This window comes from Temnothorax longispinosus, chromosome 2 (genome assembly GCF_030848805.1).
Source record: "Temnothorax longispinosus isolate EJ_2023e chromosome 2, Tlon_JGU_v1, whole genome shotgun sequence".
In the NCBI taxonomy this organism is placed as follows: Eukaryota; Metazoa; Arthropoda; class Insecta; order Hymenoptera; family Formicidae; genus Temnothorax; species Temnothorax longispinosus.
In genome coordinates, this window is record NC_092359.1 from 18,929,979 (window position 1) to 18,956,232 (window position 26,254).

General features: G+C 46.3%; 1 protein-coding gene and 1 long non-coding RNA gene across 3 annotated transcripts in view; one reads left to right on the top strand and one right to left on the bottom strand.

The window, feature by feature from the left end:
• LOC139809211 (uncharacterized) overlaps window positions 1–9,163 on the top strand; it is a 169,257-nt gene extending 160,094 nt beyond the window's left edge. Inside the window, exons 5-7 of the long non-coding RNA XR_011731054.1 lie at window positions 6,088–6,279; window positions 8,040–8,322; window positions 8,374–9,163. This is a non-coding gene — a long non-coding RNA (uncharacterized lncRNA). The remainder of the gene's footprint in view (window positions 1–6,087; window positions 6,280–8,039; window positions 8,323–8,373) is intronic.
• Window positions 1–26,254, bottom strand: part of Shg (E-cadherin shotgun) — a 123,369-nt gene that overhangs the window by 32,623 nt on the left and 64,492 nt on the right. The gene's annotated exons all lie outside the window — the stretch shown is intronic.

Here is a 26,254-nt window from a genome sequence, read left to right on the forward strand (position 1 = left end):
TCGCGAGTCTCGACACAAATAAACGTTCTCGCGACTACGGACTGAAAACAAGAAGCGAGCACGTAATTAGAGTATCCTGCTCGACGGCAACAATGTATTTTCTCGCGCCGAAGAAATAACGCTTCAAGTTGCGCTCCTCGATAAAGCATCGATACGGTATTGCGAGTATATTGAAGCGCATTGAAATTCGATAAAAGCCGCGCTACACAAGAATCAAACGGACGAAATAAATTAAGAATCTCCCAGATTAATCTACGTGTTTGTGTCGGAGACACACATGCCGAGAAAAGATTGTTGAGACGCCGAAAGTGAAATTGTTGACAATTAGCGAGCGTTTTGATGCCCGATTTGCGATGAATAATCGATCATCAATTGACGCGCGCGACGCGGAGTTATTCAAGATTTTTCTTACGACGTAAGAGAAATGGGACACTTGTTGCCAAGAAAAATAGCCGTTGGAAAAAGGACTGGCGAACGGGTCGCGACCGCACGATTATTTCGTATACGCTTTTATTAGGAATTCTCCGTCTATCGATTTCTTGTGTGAAGACCACCGGAGGATGAAGTCCGTCGAGTTGCGTGTCATCACGAACGCCCCGGCTAAATTGCCGCCCTGTCCAACTTTGTGGCAGCTCTACGTCTGTTTTTCTTCATCCGCGTCACGCGAGTGACTCCACACGCCTCGTCGCGAGATTACACCGAGGCAGCTGTGAAAAGTCCTTCGGCACCCGTCGATCCTTGATTTCTCGCCCAAGCGACGTTACCAAGTGAATGATGTTCGCTGTAGCTGCAGTTACGGCTCGCTGATGTTCGGTTCGACAATATCGCGCTGATTGTCAGCCGTTAACGTTGAAATTCCCATGATAATCGTCTTTCGCATCGCCCGATTAAAAAGCAACCGAAGCGAGCGGGATCGATAGTACGTATCGGTCATTATTGCGGCAGATAATTTCGGCAGCATCAATAACCCAAGATATCGGGTTACTTAATGGTACGAAGGAATATCGATGAGAATGACCAAGAACGATTGAAAGCAGGATGTCGATGACACTCGTCATTCAAAAGCTGTCGAGAACAAATGAATCAGCTGGATGACGTGTCTGCTATCCTATATATGATACACATTTATCTGAAATCTAAAATACCGCTCAGTCATTATTGTGGGTTAACAATTTCTAGAGACATGCGCGCCGCAAGGTGGTTTTGCGCTGTCGCGGATTTAAAATTGTTCAAAACTACTACTTTAATGGACCCTGAGAAAAGTTTCGCGTCGGATATTAAACCACGCTTTCGAGGGAAATCAAGACCGCTTTTCCGCGTCACGCAATCTGAAAATCGCCTCGAGTCGTAACAAAAAAAAATTGATATCGATTTTGTCGCCGACGACTTGCGACTTCGTGAAAATACCTAGCTCCCGAGCGCGGGACCGCGTCGACGGGCTGTCGCCGCTTACCGCGTTATACATTGCAGAAAGGGAATGGAAGTTATATACTCCGGGTGCGCGCATCGGTATTACTGGGCCGAACCTCATTTCCATGGATCGCGGCGAATCGAAACTCCGTCGAAACTCGCGGCGCACTTTGCGCCGCGGCTGCATTATCTGATTTCGATATCGAAATTAATATCCCGCCGGCCGCGCGTGCGTCCGCGAGTTTCGACGCGTTATATACGGCAACACGACGAGGAGTCAGCCGTTCGCGTGCGAAATACATGGAAAAACGTGTCTGCGGTACGAAATAATCACGGGAAGAATCTATCGCTCGCTCTCGGCCCGCTGCGATACAAACATGTTTTACATACGAGCGTAATTCGTGAATTTGCATGCGCCGGCATTTGAATGTGTTGCATTTTTCATCGTATATGCATCGAACTCGAGATTATTCATACGTGGAGCGATATAAATGTTGATTACGCAGTTTCTCCGGTACAGTACAGGCGATTAGGTTCCTCGGAATCGAAGAATGTTTATCCTCGAAGTGGATCCACTCGCTAATTTAGCCTTCGCCGAACGGTGGCCGATCGATCGCGCGCTGCAGCGAAAAAAGCCGGCGAGCAATCAAATGTAGATACGAGCCGCGAAAAGGGAGCGATGATTGTTCGCTTCTTCAATAGGACAAATCAGCGTTCGATGAGAAATCGTCTCGTAGTTTTTTTTTCTTTGCTTACAATATTTTTATAGAAAAGATTCATCCACCCGCTCCCGCGATCGATCGTTCAGTTCTGCGCGCGTCGGCAAGTTTCACGCGGAAAATCTTTATGCAACCTTTCTTATGCAGGTTTCCGAAATACATATGATGCACGAGCGTGCACCAACTGCACAAAGCGGATGTCCGGCGCGCGGAAATCGACAATAAGATAGAGAGCGCGATACTTGGCGCGAGTGCGGAACGGTCCGCGCGAGGCACGATAAATATCCGTGCCTGCCCTTATCGATGCGGACTTATCCGAAGATATTTATTGTCTATTTCAAACGCGTCCCTATCCGGCCCGCTCGAACGAGAGGATAAGCAAACGCGCCGTCAAACAACGAGATAAGCCGTGTAGGTAGGTCGAGTGTCACGAGACCGTTCCGCTGACAAATAAGGTCGACCTTACACCGAGGAAATTTATGTGAGAGAAAGGACGAGAGAGGTGGGATTTTCGGTGCACGCGCGAGCGCAAATAAGGGAAAAGCGCGACGGAGTAGAAAAGACGGGGGGAAAAGCGCGACGTGGAAATGGAGTAGAACCGTAACCGATGTGCTGTAATGCGCGGAAGGACATCGGGAGCGCGTTCCGAACCGAAAGCGCATTTTACCTGTCGTAAACGCTGGCTTCGCAGTCACGTTCGCCTGCCACGTGGAAAGCGATGATCGATATTATATTCGGTATACGTCGAAAACGGATAAATTTTGTATGCGAACGGGGAGGAAACGCAGAATTGAAATATAAAAGTTTTCAAACTCCCGAAATATATATATAGTCGGCCGGAGCGGAGCAGTGAAATGATATTCCGATAACTGTACTAATTCGAGTCGGAGTCAAGGTTATTAATTTTGTTTTAATAAGAGTACGGATGAGTCCTTGTTCTCTTTGAGAAAGAATCGTTTTGATTTAGAACTCGAATTAACTGTGATGTCCGAATAATGGATTAACCCTTAAAAGCTTCATTTCAAATCTCAACTACTTGAAGCTGCACTGTCCATATATAAACCTTCTTGATCGTGTATAACTCTAGATCTAATCGACCAAATTAAAAAAAAATTACATATGAAATAGGAGTAGAAAAACTGAAAAATATAATAGAATTAGAAAAATTGCCAATAATTAATATTAAATCGTCCGAAAACATCAATTTTTGAAGATATATGGACTATATATGGACCTGGTAGCTTTTGAAAGTTAATCATAAATACAAAATGCAAAATTATGAGAGATTACAATTACGAGGAAACTTCGGAAGCGTGTGTAACGTTGCATATAGAGTTTGGGATCCGTTAGTTGTATTTAATAACCTCGCAATAAGGAGGATAATTTCATTACGGTGTATCTATGGCATACTCGATCGGACCTTGAACACGTCACAAGCGCCGTGGATTTTGTGGAACGTGCTCGCAATAAAGACAACGCGCGCGTCGCCGCCGGACCAAAAAAGCGGAAGCTATGCGGTGCGCGGGAAAGGGAGAACGGATTGCATCCTAGTTGCGGCGCAATAGCGGGAAGCTCGCGGCGTTAATATCGCGCTTTATTGTGCAGCCTTTCACGGCCGATGAGAAGTGCAAGAGTCTCTTTTGCGGCTCTCAGGTGCCTCTTCCTTGATGCGGCTACGTGTGTACCGAGCCGTCGGTGTGCCTACGTATGTGTGCGCGTCGATATCCGGCCGTGGCATCATATCCGGTTTTCGCGAAAGAGAAATTCTCTCTCTCTCTCTCTCTCTCTCTCTCTCTCTCTCTCTCTCTCTCTCTCTCTCTCTCTCTTCCTCTCTCTTCCGAGTAAGCGCAACGGCTAAATTACAATTAGATAAAAAAGAGAATCAAGTTTCACCCTGAGAGATAGTCGCGATGTTCATCGTGCGTTGTCCCGATCGATCTAGTCCGCGGCATGGGCACCGACAAGCGCCTTCCCCGCGGAAATAATGCACGATGTTGTGTCGTCGTAATGTTGCTAACGGGCGCGGCCGCCGCGAATTTCGCGGCGACATACACCCGGCAAAAATGTGTCAGTCGCAGAGCAGAAACGCTCCGTCGTCGTACGTGGCGTGGATGTTTTGCGGCGATTTCGTTGACGTTGCCTGTTTCAGGAAGCACCGGGGATACCCAGCGCCCATCCTTATGCAGCTTCCTCCATGACTGCGTAACGTGAATGTAATTCCTATTATCGGAAAGGAGCAGGAAAAGAGAAACGTGACTCTTGCATCGCTTCCCGCTCGCTATACAGCTCGCTATCATTGTATCCGTTGCATGTGCGCGACGGGGTATATATATACGTGAATACGCGCGTACGTGCGTACTTATACACCGTCAGAGAAAATATGAACTTTACGCCGTAGGTACGGCGAGTTCGTCTTCGAAAAGACGAAAAGTTACGGTGGAAGTTCAGCGCCGTAATTTGCGAGCAGCTCCAACGCATAAAGAATCAACGCGAAACTTAAGTTCGTAGCAAAACCTACGTATCTGTGTGTACAACTATTATGCCCGCAGACATTAAGATATGCTCGCAGGTGCTCGCCTTTGTCTAAATACTCTAAATATATTCCGTTTTCATTTTCTGCCCCATGAAGTACCTTACACTATCTACTAACGCACAATTAAGTCATTTTATGACCGGCGGAAATTCTTCGGTCTCATATATTTAAATAAATTATGTAAACTTTTTCGTTTGAATATCGCGAGTACTCTCGAGTTCAGTGGGAGAACATAAAGTTTCAGAAACTTCAAAAGTTGCACCAATCCTTTAAACATTGTTTGCTCCCGGGGTCCGCGCGTTCACGAGGTCCGCGAAAAGTTTTCCCCGCAAGTAATTTGGGCTTGGACTTTAACGTATGCGCTCGCTTAAAAGAACGACGCGAAAATACACGAGTCACCGCTCGATACTTGGGCGAATAATAATAATCGTCCGCCTAACGGCGAATAATAAGATCGATCGTACCCGCCAAACCATTGTCTGACGGCGAGCGAGCCGCGCCGCGGCCGGGCCAGGCCGGGCCACGCCGGAATGGGGAATAAGTAGTTTGATGGTCCACGAGATTTCTGAGAAGCGGAGTTCGGATTGAATCGGATCGGGCACTCCCGTGAAATCGCAGAAATGGCGAATCCACCTCTACCACCAAGTTAAATTTAGAACTCAATTGCGGTCGTTCGCGACCATTCGTTAACCCCGCCATTATACTCCGCTCTGTCCGTTCTCCTTTCTCTCTCTCTCTCGCTCTCTCTCTCTTTCATCCCTGTGTGCGCGCCTCCCTCAACCAACCCGTACCAACCACCTTTAACTAATGGGCGCGACCACTACCCGTCCAGTTAGGTACGTTCTTTTATATCCACTCGTCAATCAGAGACACAACACTCGAAGACGTTTTCTTCCTCGGTACTTTTCCGTAAGAAAGCTCGTAATCGTAAAAACAGACATTTCGCCCGCAAATCCCCGTCCGCTCTATTATAATTTTTTTTCGCCGTCCGTGACGGCGTTTATATTTTTCGGTAAATCCGCGTGCGTCATTACCGGTTCCCACGCCGCCGTCATCGACCTTTCGTGATCCGTTTGATTTCATGGGCCGTTAAGTCTCGATTATACCGCCGCTTTCCGGATGATTCTACCGCGCGTTAACAAAGTAAGATACGTTGAGAACGGAAGTATATGATGGGAAAGTAGACAGGTGGAAAGAATGTATTCAGATAAAAAATATCCTTAAAACCTTTCGAAAATAAATTCACAATCATATTTGTTTGCTTTAGACAAAAATGACATAAAGTTTCGACAGTTTATGTTTAATCCGCAGAAAATGATTATGAAAGCAAATGTACATAGAATTACGGTAGTGCTTGAGTTGAGTGGCATTAACATTCTCGGGTTGAAAAGAAACTGGAAATTTGATTGGAACCTTGTTTTACAGGGCGGAGGCGCGAAAGTAGAAGTGCAAACTCGAAGAGATCAGCGAGGGAGGTTCGCGTGCCGTGGCTCTTCATCCCCGGATTTATGGAATCGACCCTGGAGGCTAAAATAATAAAATTCCGCGGCAAACGTCGAATATACAGCTTTAACTTGGCCTTGAGGAATCGAGGCGCATAGGGGGTCAGGTGCGACGGTATAATCGAGACTCTTGCTTTGATATAATCTTCCTAGATAACACCGACTGTGAATAGAAAGCATACAAACCGAAGACATACCTGAGCATGACGAGAAAGGGAGATTATATACCTCGCGATAAAAGAAACCTAGACCGTGCTGCGTACAGGGCGAACATATGTATAGAGAAATTACGAAAACTACAATCGGAAGCAAAATTGTAGACACCGTTCGACGGATTTCGCGTTACAAAGCTTGTTAGAGACAAGCACGATTCGTAACGGCAAAGACAAATACATAACAAAGCGCAATCAAGCATAATAATAAAGAGAAAGATGCGAATACGAGAATATCTCACAAAGCGTACGGAAGAATGAAAGCATCGATTGTTGTACGCGCATTAACAGTGTATCTGATATTTATTAAAAAGAGAAAGAAATTATTCGGGCATTATTAATCCCGCAGAGCGATTCTGCAAAAGTGAAGCGGCAAAAATTTTTATTCCGCAACATTGCGACGATTTCAATAAAGCGCAGCGAAAAACAAAAAAATAAACAAGAACGGCACGAAGTTGCGGTGAAAACGGAGCGGCCACGTCTGCCGGCTAGAAAATATTTTTTCTGACAGTTGAATTTTCTACTCGTTCGCGACCGATACCGTCCGATTCGCTTCTGACGATAGGGATTCGTGAATTCTCCAACGAAATCGTTAATCGCGAAGTTCGCTATCTCCCCAACAACGAAAGTTGTCCCGCGTTTGGCGGTCCGAGTTGCGGAAGTAGAAAGTACCGAGGGGACGAGGACCGTTGTCACGGAGCCAAAATACCCATCGCCGAAACTGGGCTAAACTTTTTTCCGTCTCTTCCAGTCGGCACCGGGACTAGTTAGGAATATCCCGGGGCGCGTGTACGTGTCGAATCCAAACGATAACATAATGCGATTCGCGAAATAGGGAGGCGCGGCCGTAAATTTCGGGCCCGTTCGAGCGGTTACAGCCGGCGCGATAACACAGCCGCCGAATAGGTACCTTGCAAATGAAAGAATGATGCATCCCGCGGGACGATGAAGAAAAGTTACGTCGGATATAAAAGCCGGGGTACAAGGAAAAACGGGCGTAACGTCTCCCGATACGAGATGCAATCAACCGCGGCGCGAGGAGGTGAGATTTAGTAATATAATATTTCCGTCTACACATATGCTTGCGGCTTTACTGAAAAATACAGACAAAACACGATAAAAAGAAGAGGAGAATTATACCCGCATGTTTTTCACATCGTGCATATGGGAATTTAACTCTTAATTTTTACGTACGGCCAGTATTGTAAGTTCCATTGGACTTAATCAGACCGAAATTATTCTATATATTATGCGATAATTACACGATTCAGTGTGAGCCATGGTGCGATTAACCTACCGTTGTGCAAACTGTTGCCGTAGGATATCTAAAAATGTAGAAAATGTATTTTACTCTAATACCTTTCTTTGTATCTTCATTATCCTCAATATTACGGTAGAATGAATAAAAACGTGTCGACTGCATTTTAATAACTTTATAACTCGAAAGCGTTTTTAATACATCACGTATAGTATTAACAAATGCATTTTCAAGATAATCATCAGACGCGAGTAATAAATATTTTCTTCGATACAAAATACTTTTAAAACGAATGGACGTGCAGGGAAGGTAGCGGGGAAAATATATACTGTAAAATAATTCGCTGTAGAAAGCGCATTTGTAACAAAGATATTAAACAGCACTTTATCCATTACAATGTTACAGGGCTACGGATTTCGGCTAAGTCGCACGCGTGCCTGCAACGCTTCGAGAAAGGACCCGTGTTAAAAGAATTCGACGAGAGACGCGTAAAAATAGAGAAAGCTAGACGAGACACCGACGAGGAGGAAATAAAATCGTCGCCACGATTCGACGAAGAAGGAGGGGTATTACTCCGTTATAGATTGCATCATCACAAACTGGCGTTAAGATGCCCTCTCTCTTTCTCTCTCTCTCTCCCTTCCTGTCTCAATTTTACTGCGGTCAGCCGCCTCGGGATACTTCGTGGGTATAAAAATCATAAACGCGACGCAGTAATAAACGTAGCTTTACCACCCAGGGGGTTTTTACAGGCGACGCAGAGCTGTACAGCTTCATGATTCTACGAATCCGTCGTCCGTGTTTGGCAACGTACACGGCGCTTCGATGCACCTGCCCGTATGAAGATATTTATGGATCTACCTAACACGGCGGACTAAGGCGCGCTTAAGGCGGAAGTAGAGCCGGCGGATGGAGAATGTTTCCTTGTTACCGCGTGGTATTTAAATAACTCGGTGAACTTGGAACGCGAGTTGAAATTACGACACAGAACAAGGAAAAGATAAAATATAATTGGAATTATATAATTAGATAATTTGTAGAACACTCTAATTAATGAGGTACGAATGAACCGCATGTGTGCGATACAATAATCGTGTACACTTTTATCAAGATCTTATTTTTTTGTAGTATTTCCAAGATATAATCTTCCGAATTATCTCTGTTCCGATCTCTTCTTCAGTTAACTGCTGTTTATGAACTAAATAAAATTGTCTCTTTTCTTATACAATATTCGAGAAGAAACATAGAAAAAAAAAGAAAACCAAACAACGATATCGCACGGATATCTGTGCTTATTTGCGATTCGTATTGACCCAATTTTATTGATCAAAAATATAATCACAAATATAATATATATCGATTCATTTAATTAAACATGTAAATTTATTTAATCAATTACACAGATATGTAAAATCATTTAATTAGTTATCACTTTATTTAAATAGTTAATCAATTCACTATTAATCCGCAAATAATTCGCAAATATTTATGTAACGCACGACAAAATAAAAGACGAATAAAACTGTAAAACGTTGCATTTTTCTTTCGCAGAAATGCCAGAAAGAAAAAAAAATTACTAATTTACCTATGCAATTTTTATTGTTAGTCGCGATTGACGCGAAGAAATTTAACCAACAGGTCACTTTCATCGGGATTTGATGTATATACATTCGTCCCCACAGCGAGTCTATTTCAAGAGACGGCGAGAGTCCCCAGAAGGAAGCCACTCGATTTATTTTTAATTCGAACGCGGGATACCTGCATCTGCTCGTACCTCGTAAACCCGCAGACCTTCGTACATCGCGTATCCGCGCTTAGGAGATTTACGCCCGACGTTAAAAGGGACCATAACCCTGGCGATATCGTCCGTCGGATAATTACCAGAAAACGTCTATAAATCGCGCCGTGATGCGCGGTTTATTAAGCGCGTAATACGCCCGACTCTCGCCGTTGTTGTAATCCGATGGTCTCGCCGTTGATCTCGCCGGGGCCGAGAGAGCGATTAAATAACTTTGCCTATCAGCGGAAGACGGCGAAGCGGCGAGTAAGCTAATTCGATGCGTACGTATTATATGTATCTACGACGTCGTACGGTCGCGGCGAGTTCGCGATAGCCCGCGATTTAATCCATCAATTACGCGACTGCAGATGTATTTAAGATCTTCCGGCGCTCTCTCACTCACACAGCTGCATTTCTCGGATTACTTTCAAGGAACGTCTCATCCGGCGGAAGTAGTCGTTGTACAAAAGAACTCTCGCCGAGGATTAAGCAGCGGCAGCTCGATTCCCGCTCGCCTTCTCTTCTCTCCTCATCGTTCACCTTCCCCTCTCTTTTTCTCTCTGTCGGAAAGAACAAAAAGAAAACGTCCGGCTAATTTTTCTCAATCTTTGCGCGCATGTTCTCCCCAATCGCCTTCCTCCTTGTACCTCGGCGCTACGACAACGCCCTTATGAAATGACCGGGAAACCGGAAATTAGTCCCATTCGCCGAACAAACGAACCCCACGCACGAAAGTGCGTGCTCAAGCAGCGGCCGGCACGTGGCGAAAGATTGCAATTTGTAGGACGACGTGGAAGGAAATTAAGGTTGGCAAATTGGACCGCCCTACCGCCCGCAATCGGAATCGACGACCGTGCGATTGATCCTCGATGCGAGCCCGCACCGTATCCTAACGAAACGCGGAGAACTTTAACCGCTGATAACTCCGTACGTGTGTTCGTGACAGTCACGAAGTCCCCGGGTCGCTTGCCGGCTCGCCGGGAACATTGTTCTTACCGCAGTGCCATCCGCGCGTCCGATTATTTATCGCCGCGGCCCGCGAGAACGTAATTTATCGTCCCTCGTGCTCGCGAGGGAAACGCTAAAGTGCGGCGACGACCGGCGCGGACAATAACTTCGGCCCGATCGATTCGAGGCGAGGCGAGGCGAGGCGAGGACTCGGCCGCGAGCCGAGGGAATTAAGAGCGAAACGCGGATATAAGAGGCGAGAATGATTTTCGGAGGGCGATGAGCTACGAGCCCTTCGTTTCAACAGACGCGCAGCCACCACCGACGAAATCCCCCTCGAGCCCCGACGGGGAAACACCGTAAGTAACGAGATGACTTCCCGGCCGATCATTTATTCAGCCAAACGACCGTCCCGAGAGCGCAGGAACGAGACGAGAGTGACTGTAGTTTCCTCAGGGGAACCAAATTCCCGAAGTCACGCGCTCTCGTCAGGAAGGAGGGGTTCACCCAGAGGGTGTGGAAGAGATACGACAAGGGCGACGCGACGCCGACGGCCCGGGTTGTACGCGCGCGCGGAGCCCCCGTCTTGCCCAGAAAAACTGTTTCTTGTCGAAGTCTCGAACGCCGTCACGAATGGTGAATTTACGATCCCCAAATTGTCCTCGTGAGTCGTCCGAATTTCCACGTAAATCAGACGGCGTTTTCAACGCTCATGAATTATCCAGCGCGGTCTCGCTGGCGCACGACGTCGCCGGTGGTTTAATAAGCGAAGAGCTCGGTAGAGGTTGGCAATTAGCGTGAGATCGCGTAGATATAATTTCTACCTCAAACGACTGTACATTATTTTCAAAAAGTGTTATCATATTGCGCTCTGAGTAAATGGATTTTAAACGACGCGAGCGGCGAAAGCTGTACTGATAATGCGATTCATTCTTTTGGCATTAACGAATAAATTTTAATAATAAACGTGCGTATACGCCAATTGATCCACATAGTATAATTGTACGGTTTTGTAATTAACAGTTTTACTAAATATTGATGCTTGGAAATCGGATCTATATTAAACACAAGTCATAAAATATATTGTTAAGCGATGCAATGCTTGACTTGTAAAAAGAACTCTTTCTAGTACTTAAAATATAATTAGTCAACTTTATAAGAATAAATATTCTAATAAGTTTAGCAGCGCTCGACCTTTTCTTTGTTATTTTATCGTTACTGCGAGTTCCAAAGTAGATTTTAGCGAATTATAAGTTTCATAAAAGACATAAAAAACAGCGATAGGAATTCACTCCCGATATCTGTTTTTTTCCGGAACGGCAAAAGTTAATTGAGCGGAGAATGCGGGGATTGCTGGATGAATCCGTGAGCCGCTTTGACGCGTCAGAAATCGACTGGCATAAAAATTGTTTATAAAATCAACAGGAGGTATGCGAATGATAGCTGCTAAGAAATACAAAACAGTCCACGGCAACTTTATACTTCCTGTTTTTCAGTAGAGAAAGAAAAGCAGAAACGGTTTTTTTTTTCTTCACAGAATAATTATTATTTAAATCAAAATTTTAAACACGCGCAGTTTTTTAAATCACGCGTTAAATGTTAAATCTTATACTTATTTTAAATCGCCGAGTTACATAGGTTAATTCGCTCGGTTTAATGTTTACATCCATTTTAATTAACAAAAATTACATTTTGTTTCGTGAAACTTTTCTGAAAGTAAGGTAAATGTACCAATGCCTATACACATGCCTGTACCTATGTCTAGACATTTCTATCATTTTAGTCCTTAAATAAGTTATAACGTGAATTAAAATCAAAGAATCAAAGATAAAAATATCTTTCTTGTATTATACTTTTATCTTTAATTTTTAATTCGCGTTATACATATTTAAAAATTAAAATGATAAAGGTGTGCAGACATACCTGTCTTAAGTGTCCCGGCATTGGTACATTTACCTTATAGAAGCATACCGTAAAGAAGTGGGATGCAATACGAATGAAGGAAGTATTATTAAGCTTCTATTTACGATACTGAGAATGACGTACGATTCTGACCACGCGGCGCACGCTAGCGATACATTCGCGCGGGTATCAAACTTTTCTTCCGGACCACCCCCCGGTTCGGCCAATGCCAAAAGTGGGATAAGCCGAGTAAGGCTTGAATAATTCAGTATGATAAAGCATATCGATTATCCTCGTTTTGGCCGACGCCGCGGCCGAATATTCGGAGCAAGGAAACTCACGGCTTATGATATTTTCATTGGAGAAGGAGGCGGGGGAGGATCCATATCCCCGAAATCGATGCTTTTCTGACAGTCGAGAAATACCGCTGGGGAATCGGGGAGAATCACGACGCGCTCGGCACGAACTACTGGTAGCCGACTACCGTAGGATTTGTCTTCATTTATCATTAGTCTGATGTCGGCAAATGAGCGATCAACAATCTTTTTTTTTTTTTTGCCATCCGTATATTAATGAACGATGAATTATCCAGTATGTTATTGCTTTCTTACTCAAAACAACATTTTTCTTAGCAGTCTGTTCAAATTAAAATTGTTTATTTAATATAATGCAGGTCATCACTGTCTCCATTAAATACGCCGGATTAGTTATTCATCATCGTCTATTTTACGATATGACTCGGTAGAGAGTGATATCAACAATGAAACTTTTCGCTCGAACACGATCGTCGCGGGAATGATTCTATTGGCAATTAAAATTCATACTTACGACGGTGTTGTTTCAACATAACGCGTGTTGGTAGACCATAATTAAATTTCATATAACCACATTTTCCCCTTATCCGTTTTATTACACACGCGGAAGCCGCAAAAGAGAACACACCGACGGTTTACCTCGCTTTTTTCTCGTTGCAGCGTACAGAAAGGAAGACCCCGAGCGCTTGATCGCGATTTCGCTCCACGTCTATGTCGGGCGAACACAAAAGTACGCGCGACCCCCCGATGGCGCTCGTTTTCCGATATTCTTCCGCCTTCTGCTCGTATTGTTCGATCCCCGCCCGATCGTATCGAGCGGCTTCCGTCCGAAGACCAAACACTACTCTCCATAGTCTCGACGCGAGTCGCGCTATAAAGATTACGTTCGGCACACGGCGTTTTTATCACCGGATACCGCGCGCGAAAATACGAGCCTCCGATCGAATCCGCGATGTTAGTTTCGAGCTCGCGTTTTACGCCGGCTGCAGATAAAAGGAACCCCTCCACGAGCGCGGCTTCTATTCGCGTTCAGCTTGAATAATTTTAAGAGTCTCGTTATATCGGAAGAAAAGGGACGAAATCTCGGTCGTTTTCTCGCGCGACGCCGACCGATACATACGTGGCGTATATATTGAAGGCCGAACGTGTTATATTCGAGTATGTACGAATGCGAAAACGTATCAAGATCGATCCCGTATCTAGTCTGTCAGAGCGATCAATATTTTACGGCGCAAACAAAGAGGTCTTTTGTATTCAACGCTCTCGCGGAGACGCTCGCGATAAATAATCTAATAATAACTTACTATGGGCAAGTGATGTCGCCTCCTCCTCCTCCACGGAATTCATAATTGAACGAGGCAATTTTCGCGGGCGAACAAGGCGGCGGATCATTTTAATATGCTTTAAGCCTTAACCTTGAGCCTGATTAAAAATAGACTTTGCAAACGGGACTGAAAGGGACCTCCCCCGACTTCTGTGCCATTAGCGAAGACGCGAAGTAGTATTATCCCGACCGCGCACCTATTACTTGCGCGCGCCGCATTCGACGGGTCTTAAGGACGAAGAAACTTCCACCGTCCATGTTCATTCGCAAGCTGCCAACGGACTTTACGTCCGGACTCACTGCCGAGGGATTACGAGTCGAATTAAGCTCAGAGGATAAGAGGCTTAGGTTTCTTCGTTCCTTTAGCCATCCCCTCCGAACAGCCTTTTTGACGAACGAAAACGCGTATGATATTCAAAGTGTTGTGTGCGCGTCGTAACACTTGCTCAATACCCAGGGAGAGATTTCGTCGTGGAAAATTCGACGCGTTCCTATCGCAACACTTTGACCGTATATCACCGGGGGAAAAAAGAATATCATCCCTCTCTGTGGCGTCGTCCCGGTTTCCGGTTCAAAGCGGCCGGTGTCCTGTGTTTTTGGAGCGAGCCGCGCGGCAGACCGGATTTCTAGTTACCGAGTAATTGAAAACCATCTTTTATGCGCGGCACGTTCAATGTTTCGATAATTACGGCAAGCTTTTTTTCGCGCCCTCCCGGCGCACAAACGAAATCCCGCAGCTGAAAGCTGCGTGTCGCAGCCGCGTCGCGCCGCAAAAGGAGCCTTTTAATTGTCACCGGCAGCTGACTTCTCTTTTATACATAGCTAAAACTATCGGGCCGACGCTCGCAATGGGGAGGACTTAACGACCCATTGGAGCTTTGCAGCTATAACGAAGGAGATTACGAGAGCCACCCTCGAGCTTCTCCCGCCCCGCTCCCCCCCCCCACCCCCGGGTGCTTTCGTGTAAGAACCGTTTCGAGATTTGTGATGACGAAAGAACCGAACGTCGCACACATACACCGTGGAGAGGGTGGCAGAGGTGCGATGCCGGAAGAAGGCGAAAGAAATTTCCATTTTATTTCGTGCGCGCGTTATTCTCCCAGCGTTGTCCAATGCGAGGACGAAGGGCCGGCACGCGAAGCTCATTCGTGCCGTCATAAAAGCGCATTTTAATCGCGATACCACGGCCGAGTTCTCGTTCGGCGGCGTGCGGGCGTAGGTAAAACACGTGGACGATGCCCGCGTTCTGAAATCACGCGGCAGGACGTGCCAGGAGCTCCCGGAAGTTTCAGGAAACAATGATATACGGTTATATCTATGCGGCTCCTCGCTCGTTCCGTCCTCACGGCATTTATACCGTCGGCCTACGTAACCGTATCTGCAGGCCCGGGACAAATCTACCGGGCGACTCGTAAACCAACGTCCTATCCAGCTGGAGATCTCGCCCTTGCGCTTCGCTCATCCGCGAAATTACGGTGCGAGATCCTTCAGTCGGTGCACCAACGTCCCTCATGCGCCCCATTCCGGATTGATATGCCGGATCCGCGAGCCGGCAGATTGAACGCAACGTAACTGGGTCTCGACTACCTCGTACAAAGCCGAGAGCGGGATGATAATGAAGTGAAGGATGGAGAGAAATGCACACGGGTGGCGAAAGCTCTCGCTTTAAAAATTACACGCGCAACTTTACGTGGAAACTTTTATCCCGAGCGAAACTTCGTATAGTCCTCTCATATTATGAGCTACCGGTGATTCGAGACGAATCATCTCAAATATATGACGAAAATCTCGAAGCAAAATTCGCAAATATCTCCCGCGTGAACGTTTTAAAAATATATCTTTTCTCTTACGACACTTTACGCGTTATTATTTCGCAGTGCGCCATTTCCTTCATATATAGAAAACGTAGAAAACGGTTTTCAAGATTTTTTTTTAACGTTTCAGAAACACGTGTGAGAAAACATTTTCTTGATATTCTTGATATTTTCAAGATTCTAGAGAATTTCTGGTTTTTAGCCAATTCGAGTCTTTACGGGCGAAAACGAGGGCTCGCTGTTGATGGAATTCCATTCCAGAGACCACCCCGTGTAGGTACAACCGCAGCGTATCGACTGCGAGCGCCGCATATAATCGTTACAAATACGTAGGCGCTTGGTACATCCCACTTACGAACCGCGCGCGGATCGACCGTGCGCGGCTATAGTCGCGAGGCTAATTGTAAGTTCTGCGGGTAGTAATTGAAATTCTCAAGTTGCGCTGTATTCCTCGCGCGCGCGAACGAACGGCTATCTCCTTGCAAAGAACAGCCGCGCGGAATAATTAATAACTCGCCGAGTAGTCGCTCAGAAAATTGTTACACGAGTCCAGCGGCGTATACCCACAATAATGTCGAACGACGTCGGTGGGCATTAACGTTGCAAATGCGCGAAATAAGTGCCGTAATATTTACGTTCCGCAAATAGCGGAGCGGAAGTATTATACGGACGATCGATTGCGGCGGTGATCTAAATAAAATAGAAAACGCATCGAGATGCACGCGCTTGCGTATCGATCGGTCATATCTACTCGCGCCAGTCATAAACGGACTCTCGCGTCGCGTCGCCCCTCGAGACGCCACGCTCTCAAAAATCGAAAGTTCCGCCGCCATCAATTCTATTTACGTCCGTTTTCTATCTTATCTTCGCCGCGCCGCGCTTCGTGTCAATGATCGTTACGGATGCGCCTCTTAAGTACTCGCGTAGCGTGACGCGACTCCCATTTATCACGCCCGATGAGGATGCAATTTTCGATGAGCTGCAGTATACGAATCGGCGACGATCGATGCCACCCAAGAACGCGCGTCGCGTCGTTTCGATCGCGAGGGATGCGAGAAGCGAGAGACGACTACGGAAAAAATGCGGGCAGTTGACGTCTTAACGAAGTTGAATGCGCGGTCACATTCCGCCTGTCTCTTTAACTCGCTCGATCAGCTTTATCGGACGCGAGACGCGACGCGACGCCCTCGACGCGACGCGGCGCGGCGCGATGTCGCGCGACTGTCGTATATTGTTTTGCAAGCGGCCCGGCGGCTCGTTAAACGCAGATCTCGCTCGAAATTGCGGTTAATTGAAAGCGGGTCGGCTCGAGAAAACAGCACGAAATTGAGAGAAAGTGGAAAATAACGATGCGCGCGGCTTAAGTCGCTCCTACTTATAAGCATCCCACGCCGTTCAATACCACGGTTGCTCTAATTAAAACGTCGATGTCGTTTTATTGTCGGGAGAATTAACGCGTTAAACTTTAACCGCTTTCCGCGCTTCTTCCGCACGGACACGGCTCGATTTATCGCGACGGATGTTATCTTCATTGATAACTCCTCGCCCGCGGCCGATTGTCCATTATGTCGCGGGTACAAAGGGAGCGTCGCCTTATTGTGACCGGTATAATGATCACGGGCGAATTGACGTTAAAAGTTCGATAAATAGTGCCGCGGGCGACACACGCGCGACGGGCGGCGGATGGTAAAATCGCTTTTATATAAAATAAAAGTCGTATATATAGGCTACACAAGCGGAAACGAGAGAATTTTTCGCGAGCGAGCGTAAGACGTAATTTTGTAGCGGCGATAAAAGAGAAAAGGGTAATGGCTCGTAACAAAGCTCCTCGATAAAGCACCATAGCGAATTCCTTTTGTATTCCCCGCGGCATTGGGATCGGGATCAGTTCCGAACTGTATTGAATATAGCATTTTCATCAATATTTTATGAATGGCTACCGCGTGTCGCGCCATTTCCACCCGCCGTACTTGTGACGGCTGTAACGAGCTTATTTACATGCCCGCGAATAAAATAATGAAAGTTTCAAAAGCGATTATCGAGTTGAGCGATCAGGAATTTATTACCGTACAATGTTATCGAATGTCCATACCATTAAGAGTGATCGGATTATACTGTTAATCAGAACTTCAATGGTGTCTCGATACCCCTCATCGCGTACGATATGCGTTACCGAAACATTACGACTAACGCGAAATGGAAATAAACAGTGCGAGCTCTTGAAAACACGTACGTACGCAATTTGCTGAATTTGCTCTTTAAAACGAAGAGATAACGGTAAAAAATGTAACGTTCGTAACGAGATTAAATAACTTGCGCAATCATCGTGGATTCCTTTTGTGCTTTGTCGCGCTTGACTATCGCCCCACTCGTGCGAGTCTGTACCGATAGAGAGGCGAGCGCATAAAAAAAAAAAGAAGGCAAAAGCTACAGAGACCAGCAATTTTTATCCAGACTATACAAATTGAAGAGCGCATAGCTTATGCTTAGAGAATCGTCGATGCAATTTACCAGAGATATACAACGGCATATTTAAGCGCCGATACCCGACGATAATTATTCTATAGACAAAGCGAAACGCGTTCAACTCTTTACAGTTCCACAAGGAACGGAAATTCCAGGTGGATCGTAATTATTATCAATTTCTGTTACGCCCGTGCGCGACGTAACTTCCGAGTACGCTGCAATCGCGTCTCTCTTACCTCGGGGATTAAAAAGTCCATCCCGAGCGATGTTATTCGCGCTCGCCACAAAACCAACCAGGATTGATCGATCAGAAACCTCGTCAGAAACGAATCACGTTACCATACTCCGCCGCCCGTGCAATAAAAATGCGATCGGGGAAAAAAGAAAGAGAGAGAGAGTGAACTATTTTCAATCTTTGCCCCGACGGGCTTCGGCCGAAAAGCCGTAAAGCGCGATCGGATTAATAGGCGTGTAATCGTTGTGGTGGTGTTCTTTCGCGCTCAAATGCGTGCCGGGTGCCGCGCCGTGTGCTGTTTCATCACGTCAGTCGCGCGCATCTGAACCACCCGAAACACGCTTTCACCCCGTGGGCTCGCCTCGCCTCGCCCCGCCACCACCCCGCGATCGGGCATGGTATATCGTGTTATTTCGCGGGTTGCACGTTGCCCGCAAAGAGGCCTCCGATGGTCTGGTCAATGGTCAATGGTGGCGTTCAACGATGACCGACGGCGATGTGGTAGGTCCGGTAATGCCGGAGGTAGTAGTCAAAGTACAAAAGGTAACCCCCGAATGATAGGGCCGCCAGCTAGGCTGCGGAAAGAGAGAGATAGAGAATGAGCGAACTTATAATTACAGGCCGCCGTTAGCACGCTGCTCTATACTTTCCCGGCCACGCGCGAAGAGGGAGCGGTTTCCCCAACCTAGGAAAAGGTACACGAATCGGATACACGAGATATACCAGGAGCCGGGAGGGAAAGAGAGATTGTACAGGGCTGATAAGTCTCTCGGTGTACCACCGATAAGATTTTCCCATCGAAACGTGAACGATACGTATATCGAATATGTAGGATCGAGGCGAGGCAATCGGTGGGATCGGCTCGAATGTCGTTTCTGTCACCTTCGATCACGTTCGAGATGTCAACGTTGTTATCTCTAACGCACACACGGGGGAGAACGAGAGTTAATTGACAAACCACGTCAGCGGTAAACGATCTCTCGGTTCGCTCGTCCGAGAGAGAGAGAGAGAGAGAGAGAGAGAGAGAGAGAGAGAGAGAGAGAGAGAGAGAGAGAGAGAAAGAGAGAGAGAGAGAGAGATATTCGAGGGAGAAATTTTCATCGCGCGTAACGTACCGACAGAAATCTAATATGGAAATACATATAAGTATTTGACGCAATTGTATCAAACCTGCAGGCGCAACAAATGTACGCGCACAAAGAGCATTCCGGTAGATGTACGAGCGCTGGGTAAGTTACGTTAATCGATTCGTAAGCAACGGCGCTTTGCCAGTCGAGCTTGGTTATGTGTGTGCTCGCGCGTTGCGGAAATTCTAGGGCAGCCACCACGCTTTTGCACGCGCGCGCTCGTTTGACGATTCGGACGCGTGTTGGTGCATCCATCGATGTGTGCGTATGCACATATACACGCGTGCGCACACATTTACGCGACTGACTTATAACGCGGCGCGCCGGATGAGAGGGAAACGCTAGCCGAACGAGCGATGGCGGCGGGTGTAGGGTGTAGTGCACGAACGAACGGGACCGTGGGAGGGTATTCGTGCTTTTCGTGCTCAAGTTTCATCAGGACGCATCCCTCTCAAAGGAACACTCACTTTTCTATTCTAATATTTAGCACCGTTCGCCGCATTTCTGGCCGCGCGTGTCTACACGTGCGCCTCTAACTCAAACTGCTTGCCACTCGACTCCCGTAATTTGTCTACGAAGCTTTTACATCGTAATGCTGCTACCATTTCTTTCTTTTTGTTTTTCTTTCTGTTCTCTCTCTCTCTCTCTTTCTCCCTATACTAACCACGCAGGAGCCAGAGAGACCAGTCGATACACCGTCCGCCTCATTATTCTTCCCGCCCGCATAAGCGCGAAGGAAAAAGATCGTGATCCCACATTTACCTCGCATTTCCATGCCACGGGTTCCGTACCGCCGATTCCGTAATCTCGCGTCCACGGAGCGCAGGAGGATACCTTTGTACCTCCTTTTTCCGATAATTCCTCGGTTTAAATAGTCCAATCGAGAGTCCTCACAAGTGCGGTCGAGCAACCGATTACGTGTCACGACTACCGCGCGGTCGGAAAAACGGTCCCTTTCCCTGCAAGAGACGTTTACGTCGAGAGGTCAGCGCGCCGGGGCAACGCGCGTCTTTTTGATAGAGTTCGATTGTGATAACGCGGCGTACATGCGGGTTCCGGTTCCGCGTAGTTCGGGTTTCATCACGGGCCCTCAAAGGAATCTGTCTGATTCTCCCCGTTAGCTCTATACACATATATGTACACATCTCGTCTAACTTTAGCGCAGTCCTCGTCGGACCTCGGCGAGCGGCGCGCAGTTTCCCTTTTCAAACCCTTTTCCACTGTCGTGCACACCCGTGTCTACGATTCATCCCTCTTTCTCTCTCTCTCGTCGGATCTCGTGGCATACACAGGCGAGAGCGAATAAATTCATGCCCCTCTTTATAATTTTACGCATTTTCCGTGATAACGAGACCGACCGGCAAACGGTGCGTATGTATGTACTCCGCGAAACATTTTTCGTCCCTCGGCACATATTCCTACGCTCGCGACGTGAAAAGGGAGTCAAATGAAAATACCGTCCGGTAGGTGCGTTTCTCGTTTTCTCGCCGTTCTTGTGCGTCGCGAAAAACTCAATTCTTTTTTTTTCTTTTCGGAACGAATCATAAGTACGACGTTGTGTATGTACAGTCGTAAATATATTTCCGACATAAATACACGGTTGGACTTCTCTTTACGGCCGTGGAAACGAAAATTTAAAACAGATGGTGTGCCATAAGTAACAACCGTGGCGAAATAGACACGACGTCGCCTGAAAATCGTGTCGCTTATCGGCGTCGTTTATTGCAGCGACATATCGTCCTGCATCCGATCGCATTTCCATTTTACATCGGTAGCTAATGCCACGTGGACACCGACTTTAAATTGCCGTATTATCCGCTGAAAATTAAGCGCTCAAGTCAGTTTGAATCGCAATACGTCACATAAATCTCTGTAAATTTTTCGATGTTATTCGTAGTGTGGATGTAAATATATATGCCGCAGGAATTATTCAGGATCTTTTCGCAAAATTAGAGTTACGACGCAGCGCTTTGAACACGATACATTATGATAACATTATTAAAAAACAGCACGGTCTGCACGCACGTTTTTACGCAACTCTCCAAAAAGCTACGTTCATTAGTCAATTTTGTCGTAAAATAATTTTATAAAATACAGAAATGGTGGCTTTTTTACCTTTATATTCATTCGTATTCGTAATAATAAACATTTTTTCATATAACTCAAAAATTTATTAATATATTGTATTAAAATACGAGTAATACGAAAAATTCTGTAGTATTTAAATAATTTCAATACAGTCATGTCGATGAATATCAATATACATCTTTTACGTAGAATTAAATGATTCGAGAATTTCATCGAAATAAAAAATCAAATTTGGCGCTTTTTATTTATCAGTAAGTCAGCAAGTGCGTTTGATCTCTCTTTCAACAGAATTTAAAAACTGCAAACTTAATAAAAATTAAAAAGGTATCTCACGGTAGAGGCTCTCTCTTCGTGCTTCTTTTTCCTCTACACTCGCATCGCATCAGGATGATGGTTGCCGCAACCATTTGGGGCCGCTGTTATACTCAGCGTCAGTCTGACATTAACCAGCTTGGTGAGATAGATCGTTATCTCATGGATTACTTAAATAGCGTAGCATTAAGACGCAGATAACCGCCCCGTGACCTCGTGCGGGGCTGGCTTAACGGGTCAGAGCTTTCAGCCCCTTTCATCAGACGTGGCGCGACACCCTCTATTTTTACGCCACGCGTGCAGCGGCATCGCCTCTCTTGTTTTAACCCCTCGCGTCACTTTTATTTCCCCGACACGAAAGGAAGCGTGATATCCAGGAATGTCGGAGCAACACGTGCACGTGTGTGTACACGCGAGAGCGGCGGGGCAGGAGGAGGCGGGGGAGCGGAAACACCCGGGACACGCGGCTGGACAAGGGTCGACATTTGCATCCCGCGTGCACATAATTCCGGGTATGTTCGCTAAAAGTACCTGTCGGAGAAAAATGAAGGGGGCGAGGAGGCAAGGGGGATGCACTTTGTCGCGCATTGGTATTCGCGCTGCTCTTTTCCGTTGTTTATCTCATTTTTCTCTCAGCAAAAAAAAAAATCCGCGAGTACGCCGGGAAATGTACAAAATGCGATTTGTAAAAAGAGAATCTCTCTCGTTGTAGAATTTTTGCGATAGCTCTTTTTACCTTACGAGCCACGTGGGACGACGAGATATGGGGAGGAGAAACTGAGATTCGTCGCCATTCTTTACGGACGTCGGCGGCGTTGGCGGAGCCGCGATGCTGTAAAATTAATATGTTGTTATTTGCAACGGCCGGCGGTTAGCTGCGAAAAGCCCCCACCGCTCGGGGTATGAAAAAGAATAATGGGGGACCGCGCGCGCGAAAATGCCGCATCGTGGTTGCGCCGCTGGTGGGCGAAAAGGATTTCAGAACCCGTTCGAAGGATTTCGGAAACAATAATGGATGCGCGATTAAACCCTGCGCGATTGGAGCGAACGTGATCGACGTAACGCGGGAAAGTGGATTTCGCGGGGAGGATAGGACAACACGGGAAGGGGGAGGTGGGGCGTTTACGAAAATACCGGGCGCTTACGCGATCGCTGCGTGACTCACATTTTCCCGGAAGCGTGAAAACGCCCGGAACACCGAGCGAGCGCCGCCGTGCGTCCGTCGCGTCGACGGAGGCGCGATTTTTATTCGTCAAGAGACTGATCCAACGTAAAGAGAAGACATTACCTTTGTCGCCAGGATGATTTGCATGCGCGACGTGAACGGAATACCGACAAATTTTATTTGCGGGCGAAAAATCACGCTACCGAGAACGACACAATGACCTCATAGCCGCACAATAGTTGCCGCGCGCAACGATCAAAGGAACATCCTATCTATACATTGGAGGGGAGGGGGGGCGGGACGTTTTATTTCACAAACACACGCAAACTTTTCGTTTGCGACGCGGCGAGCACGTTGTAATTTCTCGTTCGCGGTCACTTGCCGCTCGCAAACCAGGCGGACTCCCCCGAGATGAAAAAATACGCTTCGTACACGTAATAGCCGCGCGCGCGCGTGTGCCCCGAAACGAACTGACGTTTCCACGTGGCAATTATCGTGCGCTCGCGAGGCGGCACTTCCGCCACGTTACAGGAGCACGGACGTATAGACGAAACGTGTAGCGGGGGAGCGCGCACGGACGTGGACTCGGGCGTGCACGAACCCACAGACCCGCGGCGCCGATTATCAGATCAAGCCTCCGCCATTGCCCATTTCCCGCGATTACATCCGCGAGCTTAAAGCGGGGATCAGACGCTGTATAATAGCTTCGGTGATCCACCTCGCGTGAAACTCGCAGACCGCCGCGCCGCCACCTTTGGATGAAGTCAGGCGAAGCACGACTGACACGGGGATGTTGAAATTAACTCTCTTTCGGGACGATCGGGGAAAGACTTGTATACGTAATACTCCGGCTGTATTATCCTTGAAATCCGTGTAGCTCGATCGATAGCGAATATATTATCTAAAAAAGCGTAAAATTAAAGAAAAAATCCCGTGATACAGTATAACGAGAGTGGACGAAAGGGAAATCAGGAAAGTCGTACTTAATTGTGCATACTGTAGAGGAACAATAAGAACCGTGATTGTGAGAGCAATAAGCCGACTCGGGAGAGAAGATCGTTGAACAAGAACGAATGAAGGAAACCTTGAACGAAGTAAAATCGTTGTAGAGGAAATTTCCTCCGAAAGCGGAAGACCTTCGAGCGAGTAAATCAGGGTGGATCCTTCCACGCGCTGAAGACCCTATCCAAAGTTCAGGATAAATCTTGGAAGAAAAAAAAAGACTGATCGACTTGAATTAACATGGTCGAGTCTAAATTTTGCCAGGCGAAACTCGGATACAATAAAAGAAAAAGACATACTGCAAAATGTATAACGGAGATAAAACAGAACTTGGAAAACTATGCAATCGTTCAGAAAAATAAAAGGACTAGCGTATTATCGCGTTTTTTTAGCTCAACTAATCGCGCGCGCGTTCGATATTTAAATATAACACGGTGAAATAAAAGTTGCACGTTGCGTTTTTTGTCTGCGAGACGTTTCCACTTGACATTATTTACGGGCAGCTTTTCAAAGCGGACGCTTTTAACGGCATGCTATTTAGGTAATTTCCGACGATATGAAAATCATCATCGCTTCCTTTGGTCCTCACGTCTTGGCTTTATAGAATTTATGGAGCAACGGAACAACAACTTTGCCGTAGATTTGTCGGCACGGTTACCGTATCCTTTATTTAAGACCGTCTCGAGATATGGGCGCCATTTTCGTGGGCAATATCGTGTATAAAGCCGCGCGGAAAAGGTTTGAAAATTTCAAGAGATGGAATATGTCTGTGTATAGTTGTACGCGCCATGATGGAACAAATTGAACAAGCCCTTTATTGCGCGCGACATACTTTTAACCGCTGATGTTCGATATAGAATTTAAGCGCAATGTAATATGTTTGTGAAGCTCTTCTCGTTCAACCTATCGAGAACCGTTAAAAATAAAGTCAAAATCTCTCAATAGTTTATAAGTTTTCACGTGCGTCAGCTTCACGTGCAATTTTAATACATATTATGCATTAATAATGTTAGTTATATTAGTGGTAACGCATATATATCGAATAAGTCTTTTTTGAAACTTTTTTGACATTCTTAAAAAATCAAGACCTATTATCCTCGTTTATACATAGGTATATACATATATATATACGGCGCATAAAATATTTTTGCACCGTTAACTATTTCGTGCCGAACTAAAAGCGTCCGCGAGGCAGCAGAGAGCCAGAGAGTCTTCGTTGATAACGACAGAGGCAATTTTCTCGGTTCATTCATTATTAAAAGGACGCTTATTATTATAAAGGCCAAGCAGGAGCGTCGTTAAATTGCTCCGATAAAATATATATTCTCCTTTATATACGCTCCTTTTTCAACTATCGACCGCGCCGGATACACCTTTAACAAAACCATCTCGTATAGCAAAGGAAGGAGGCAACACCGGAGGACTACAGGACGTTCGGCGCTATAAAATTGAACAATTCACAGTTCCGCTTGCCGACATTGCTAATCCGCGCGCGCAGCGAGAATTAACCAGTAGGTACACCCGCGGATTGGAAAAAGATTATCTCGACTAATGGGAGCGCCATTAATTGTTTAAATCTACGCTTCTTCTTTACGATGTTTCCCCACATTTTTTACATCTCCTCGTTTCGCCGACCGCCGTAACGCCCATTTTACGCACCACCGTTTTACTTTGTTCGCCACCGTCGGCCGTTTAAGTATGCGCGTGTTTAACATGTGCGCAGAAAACTCGTCGCGTCGCTTTGATAAGGCGCGAGCAAAACAACGACTAATTGTAAGCGCGCTAATTAATTCACGCTCGTTGAATCTAACTGTTTTTCATTGCGACAGAGAAACGGTTAGATTTGGCTTTCGTACGGTTCGTATAAGATCGATAAGATAAGATAAGACCGATTTATTTGACCAGGTGATAATTAATCGCCTTCATACTTCACGATCAAACGATTACCTTAATGCCGAGGAAAATGCAAATTATCGCTGCAACAGCGAGAGCTCAATGACGGGAAAATGATGCCCTCGGGACCGCTTTTCGCCTCGCGAACTTACGGTCGACTCGTAATGCATGTAATTAGCGCATGTAATAAACATGTGCTCATAATGATCGTGACGTGATGCGATTACGATTAGTTGATTTAGCGACTCGC